The sequence below is a fragment of the Coenobita brevimanus genome, chromosome 75, assembly GCF_032717465.1.
Source record: "Coenobita brevimanus isolate Jiangsu-jjx chromosome 75, ASM3271746v2, whole genome shotgun sequence".
NCBI lineage: Eukaryota > Metazoa > Arthropoda > Malacostraca > Decapoda > Coenobitidae > Coenobita > Coenobita brevimanus.
In genome coordinates, this window is record NC_137028.1 from 24,892,816 (window position 1) to 24,900,161 (window position 7,346).

Here is a 7,346-nt window from a genome sequence, read left to right on the forward strand (position 1 = left end):
ATACTCACTAATGTTTAATAATATTCAGCTTGACCCTGCATCATCCTTGAACATGCTTGGGGTTTCATTTACTCGGGAGTTATTTTGGAAAGATCACATTTCATCTTTTGTAAAATCTGCTTCCAAAAGATTAGGTGTGCTAAGCCGACTCCGTTCCTTCTTTACCCCTGCACAATTGTTGACTCTATACAGGGGTTTTATCCACCCCTGTGGGGAGTACAACTCTCAAGTGTGGGGAGGCTCTCCAAATAGAGCTCTTCTCAATAGGGTGGAGTCAAAGGCTTTTCGTCTCATTAACCCGTCACGTCCCGAGCTATTTTGCACCTCTGACACCCCCCAATCCCGAGGTTCATCATTCATTCATTGCCAGACGCCATGTATCCCAGACGGGGTGGCCAAGGGCTTAGAGTTAATTGTTTTTCAGGGAGGGGCACTAATCCTCCACCAACCCCACTTGACACGTAGGGATGCCAGCGGCATCTGGTGTTCCCAGGCGGTCACCCATCCAAGTACTAACCAGACCCAACGTTGCTTAACTTCGCTGATCGGACGGGAAGTGGTGTACTCAACGTGGTATTTTCGGAAAAAAAAAATTTTTGGCTAAAACCTCCGCTTTTGGTGAGAAACATCGAAAATTCATAGAGTAATCGCTCACCTGAAGTTTAAAATACTCTATCCAGGTATGAGTACCTCCTTACCTGACTGGGTTTTCTAACAGGCTGGCACCAAAGAAAACGAGTTCTATGGGAGGGTGGCTATTTCACACCACTCATAAACAGTATTTAATTATTTACTTGGTACGAATTTATATGTAGTACAAGAGTATATTGGTTTTCAAACAGTAATATAGGCATTATAAGCATTGTTTCACTCACTGACTCATCACCATACCTGACCTTCTTTTGCCACATTACCTGATCATTATTTCTGAGTGTTTCTTCCTCTAATCCTATGTAAACTTTGTCCTACACATTGTCATCGATTGGGGAATCACTCTGGCCCTGAATGTCTTTACTGGCCAGGTCACTGGTAACAGGTGAATTGCCGAGACAATGGCGTGAGGGGGGGAGGGGGGAGGTTATGCGGTGTAAGGCATTGTCCCTGCTTGACATCTTGAAGAGGAATAGAGGAAGGTGTCCCGTGTATACGTACAAAAAATCACGCACGAAAATTGAAAATTGTGCAAATTAGGGACCTTGCAATTACACGACATACCAGTACGTCGCCGGGACTGGCAAATGCAAAATGTTGCAACGTACCCATATGTCGACAGGATGGGGCGGGTTCTCTCTTGCTCTTACTGACTCCCTTCAACTTCTGTCTCCTCATCGCACTGTTGCACCTTTGTCTCTTTTCTATCGCTACTTCAATGGTCACTGCTCTTTTCAACTGTCTGCATGCATTTCTCCACCTCTACAACAGGTGCATAGCACCTGTCACCCGTCTAGCAGCAAACTCTCATCCCTTTTCTGTCCAACTCTCTAATGCAAGAGTTAACCGTTACCCCCAGTCCTTCATTTATGCAACAGGTCAACTCTGAAACTGTCTCTCTCTGTCAGTGTTTCCTAATTCCTATGACCTCCTGTCTTTCAAATGCAGTGTGTCCATGCATCTCAAAATGACCGGATCTTAAATTTGGTTCTCTCTTGTATTTTGTTTTTCTCTTGGAAGGAACAAAAAATGAGGGCTCGCAGCCTTTGGTTCCTTCTTCTTCACACAAAAAAAAAACTCCAAGAATGTGGAGTTCCTAACACTCTCATGGTCCGACCCCCCTGCAGCCTTTAGAACTCTCCTGCTTTCCCTCCTCCCGCTCTCCCTACCTCCTTCCCAACTGCACATTCGGGTTTTTTCTTTTCCAATCATTTTTTCACCCCAAAATATTTGGATTTAGGGGCTGTTTTTATACCATTAGAAATCTGAGACTTTGTACTGTACAATAAGATAAAAGAAAAAAGAATGTTTATCTATCTATGTATTGCCAGGTGCCATAATCCCATAAGGGGTGTTATTTGTTTTACGCGGAGGGGCACTAACCCTCCACCAACCCACTTGTTGACACGTAGGGAGCACGTATGGTTTGGTTATACGGTTGCCACGCAGCATTGTAATAGTTTCTTGGCTTACAGGACACCATTTGGCTTGTCACTCAATGTAGAGTCACCCATAGGCAAAAGGAAGAGGAAAGAATGAAGGAAATACAGACAGAGGAGGGAGTGTAAAGTCACCCGCAGGCAGAAGAGGAAAAAATGTGATATAGCATAAAGTAAAATAGTTACGGCGAGTATAAGTTGAAAGAGCACATGAGAATGTTAACACCAAATCCGCGTGTCGAGTTTTTTCTATTTAGATCATTTTTTCACCCCGAAATATTTAGAATAGTGGAATTCTTTTTATACCATTATAGAGACTTTGTAGAATAAGTTGACTGAAAAAAGAAGGTGACATTGCATAAAGTAAAATAGTTATGGCAGGTATAGGTTGAAATTGTGCATAAGAGTAAACTGTTTATACTACTTTTTTTTCTAAGCCTTTTTTGGTCAAGTTTTCGATTTCTCCCATACATGAAAATAGTGTCAACGAACTGGAAATTCAGTCAGGCTAATATCAGACCAAACATCAATATGCTTATCGCAATTCCTGATTTATGGTGAATATTTCTTTGTTTGGATACGGATCCGCATTCAAAGAGCAGGTCGGACACTGTCAGGTTGGATGTGGATCCGCACCCAGATACCGTGAGAGTGTTATTGATAATAATAATAATAATAATAATGATAAGAAGAAGAAGAAGAACGATCGGAGATTGCAAACCTCTGCCAAGGCTGAAAAATCCTTAAGAAAATAGTCTTGGAAAAAAAAAATCCTGGATCTGGAAGATGATCCGGATCACCACCAAAATCTATTCGATTGTTCCATGGGCCATATCCTACCCTTCCAAAAATTTTAAGCAAAATCCGTTCTCAACTTTTTCAGTTTAGCACTTTCAGGCATGAGGTGGACATTTTGATTTTCCTCAAAATCTCAAAACTATTTGTTGGATCTCAGTATCAATATCAAATTCCATTATTATATACTGTCAACTTAATACTGCATTGCAGAATAATAATTGAAAAAAAAATAACAGAGGGTGCTAGTGTGGCGCTAGTGATAGGAAATTAGTTTTTTTTTTTTGCCAAACAAGCTTGTAATCAAGATACATATCTCCTGAAAATTTCAAGTCTCTGTCTCGAACGTTCTTGGAATGCCAGCCTTCTAGATCTCCCTCTCCCCTAAAAATATATATATATATATATATATATATATATATATATATATATATATATATATATATTTATATATATATGTATGTATTGTTACATAGCCTATGATTTCATCATCCCTTGTATAATTCTAACGTACAGTATGCTGCATGTTTGATCACGATTCACCTCGTGGCTTCCATAGTGACCAGGCTTGCATGTTCTACCTCACTCCCCCCTTCTCCCCCTTATAGTAGAGTAAGTCGTTCTTTCTGTTGTTCAGAGCAGGATTGTCAACTCTTTGTCCTCTGTGCCTTCATTTGTGCGTCCTTCTTGCAAGTTGTATCAAGCTCTGCCGGCCCCTATATAATGAGCTCAGTCTCTGCATTAATTGCCACTTAGATCTACTCCTCATTTTGTTCACATCTCTGTCCTCCCCTGTATAGTGTTTTATTATTTTTGTGAGTGCTCAGGAAGTCTCCAGCCATCTAGCTGCTGTATAATTTGAGTATAAGTGTTATTACCATTTTTCTTGTACTGTATAGCCTGAGGCGTTAATTCGCAGGCCTGGTGAGGTTTTTGTGATTCATGTAGAGTTTTAATGTCAGCCATTATTAATAATATTTTATATCTGTAATAATATTATATCTTACTTTAACTAAGCATTATTCGGTTTTCTCATTATATCAGGGCTGACTTAGATAAATTTGTTCTTGCTAAATTCGTGTTAATAGAGGCTATTGCAGTTAACCATATATTTAACCTGTTTTGCCATTACATTATCCTTATGAGTCCTGAATGTTTAGTTGTTAGTTTGTGCTTTAAACTTTAACTTGTAATTTTACGTAACTCTTTTGTTTTGAACCTGGAACTTTGCGGGACAGTAGTGATTTTAGTATTCTCACTTGAAGTGTTCATTATCTCTCTCTGTTCCGTAACATAAATTTGGCGACCTCTTATCAGGATATTCAGGATATTATCATAAGGATATTGCTTGATATTTTGTGACTGTGATTTATTCATGATGTGTACTATTACTACTCTTGATGAAGCCAAAGATTTTTTGTCAAATGTGCAAACAGTGTGTGATGTAGAAAACAGAACAAAGAATGAACTTAAGCTTGTTGCTCAACAATTGGGAATTGCTGTTCGTTCTCATCATTCTAAAGATGAAATTGTTGACATGATTAATAAAAGCTTGTTTAATGTAACTCCTCCAGATGAGCAAACGCAGATTGAAATAGCTAAGTTACAGCTAGCCCTGCAGGAGGCTCGTGCTAAGGAGGCTGAGTTTCAGGCTCGTGCTAAGGAGGCTGAGTTTCAGGCTCGTGCTAAGGAGGCTGAGGCTAAGGAGGCTGAGTCTCAGGCTCGTATTCAGGAGGCACAGGCACAGGCTCAGGCACAAATTGAACTTGCTAGGATTCAGGCAGACCATGAGTATCGCATGAAACAAGGTGGAACTGGATCATCTAGCTCTGATGATTTTGATGTGGCTAAAAATGTTAAACTTGTCCCTCCTTTTAATGAATCTGATTTAACAAAGTATTTTCAGTTGTTTGAGAGGGTAGCTACAGGTTTTAATTGGCCCAAAAAGTATTGGCCAGTACTCCTTCAGAGTGTTCTCACTGGTAAAGCTTAAGTAACTTATGCATTTTTGCCTCAGGATCAATCTGATAATCATGATGTAGTTAAGAGCTTGATTCTTAACCCGCCGCGTCCCGGAGACGTGAATTCACGTCCTCACATGATGTGCACTCATATCCCGGAGACGTGAATTAATGCGGCAACATTGCAAGGTCCCTAATTTGCCCAATTTTCAATTTTCACGAGTGATTTCGCGAGTGATTTTTGGCACGTATACATGGGACACCTTCCTCTATTCCTCTACAAGATGCCAGGCAGGGACAATGCCTTACACCACATAACCTCTCCCCCCCCCCTGCACGCCATTGCCTCGGCAATTCACCTGTTACCAGTGACCTGGCCAATAAAGACATTCAGGGCCAGAGTGATTCACCAATCGATGACAATGTGGAGGACAAAGTTTACATGGCATTAGAGGAAGAAACAGTCAGAAATGATGATCAGGTAATGTGGGAAAAAAAGGTCATGTATGGTGATCAGTGAGTGAAACAATGCTTATAATGCCTATATTACTGTTTGAAAACCAATATACTCTTGTACTACATATAAATTCGTACCAAGTAAATAAATAAATACTGTTTATGAGTGGATAAAATAGTTACCCTCCCATAGAACTCGTTTTCTTTGGTGCCAGCCTGTTAGAAAACCCAGTCAGGTAAGGAGGTACTCGTACCTAGATCGAGTATTTTAAACCTCAGGTGAGCGATTTCTCTATGAATTTTCGATGTTTCTCACCAGAAGCGGATGTTTGAGCCAAAAAAAAAAAAAAGGTCCAAAAATGTCGGGACTGGGGTGTACCACTGCTCAGAAAACGTCGGGATGGGGGGGGTTAAGGCCTATGAGCTTGTTCCTGAAGCCTATAGAGTAAAATTTAGGACAACTTATAAGATAGATAAGCACTCCCATGTTGAGTATGCAAAAATCAAAGAAGATCTGTTAGAGCAGTAGTTAAATTCTAAGAATGTAAATTCTGATTTTGATCAGTTTAAGCAGATGATTTTGCTGGAGGACTTCAAAAGGTGCATTAATAAAGATGTAAGCCTATATTTTGATGAGAAAAGAATAGATAATTTGTCTGATGCTCCAGTTTCAGCTGATGAATATGTTCACACTCACAAGAGATATTCTAAAGAAAGAAGGAAAGCTGAGAGTAAGTACGTTGCCTCTACTCAGAGTACAGGTAACAGGAAAGAGAATAAAGATGATGTTTCTCAGGAAGTAAATACCAGCTCCACCTCTAGATTTCAGAAAAGTAAATGTACTTATTGTAGTAAGCTTGGTCATACTACGGAGAAATGTTTCAGGAGATAGCGTGATGTGAACAAAAAGGAGTCTTTAAATATTCAGTCAATTGGTCTAGTGTCCACCCTTGAGAGTTCCCAGAATTCTTTAACCGAGTTAACTGAACCTGCTTTGAGGGGTAAAATAAATTCTCATGATGAAGCTCCTCTTTTGAGCAGTAACGTGGGTGACACTCTCAAGAGTTGATGTGCTAATTTCCTGTCTGATGGTTTTGTCAGTCCTCTGGACAGTAATGACAGGAAATCAGTTAAAATATATCGTGATACCGGTGCTTGCCAATCCCTTATGCTGACCAGTATTCTAGGCTCTAATGTTAATTCCTCTGATGAAACTGTAATCTTACAAGGTGTAGGGAATAATTACTTCTTTGTTCCTCTGTGCAGAGTGAATTTAGAGTCTGGTTTTGTTAATGGTTCCGTTATGGTTGGGTTGGTTGAGACACTCCCAATGTCAGGTGTAACTTTCTTACTTGGAAATGATATTGGTGGAAGTCAAGTGTGTCCAGCTCCTCAGTTGTCTAGTGAACCAGTGACTGCGACCCAGGATTGTGATATCCCTGAGGTGTTCTCTGCATGTGCTGTCACTAGGGCTAAGTCTAAAGTTACTGGTGATTTAGAGGATTATGATGATGATGATGTTATCCTAGCTGACACTTTTCTTGCTAATTTGGACCACTCACCAGATGAGGCAGTACCCCGTAGTGTTGATAATTTGTCTCAAGAGTTGGTTGAGTTGCAGGTTGCTGACCCTGAGTTGAAAGGTCTAGCTAAGTCTGCTTGCAGTGAGGAAGAGTCAGCTGGTGCTTCTACTTGTTATTATATAAAGTCTGGAGTACTTATGAGAAAGTGGAGACCCCCAACAGCATCAGCCGACTGTGAATGGGAGGTTGTACATCAAGTTGTCATCCCTCGTGTTTGTAGGCAGGATATCATTAGAGTGGCTCATGATTCCAGTTTGGCAGGACACCTCGGAGTGAGGAAGACTGTGGCACGCATTTTGAAACACTTCTACTGGCCAGGTATCTTCAGAGATGTTTCCTGGTATTGTAAGTCTTGTCACACCTGTCAAGTTGTGGGGAAGTGTAATCAGACCGAAAAGGTTGCACCTCTAGTTCCCATTCCTCATTTGGTCGCCAGTGGTGTTATCCCTGGGATACGACCT

The 7,346-nt window shown here is 40.6% G+C and overlaps 1 pseudogene; it reads right to left on the bottom strand.

The window, feature by feature from the left end:
• Positions 1-468: 468 nt before the first annotated feature.
• On the bottom strand, positions 469-587 carry LOC145408151 (5S ribosomal RNA; annotated as a pseudogene).
• Positions 588-7,346: the final 6,759 nt, after the last annotated feature.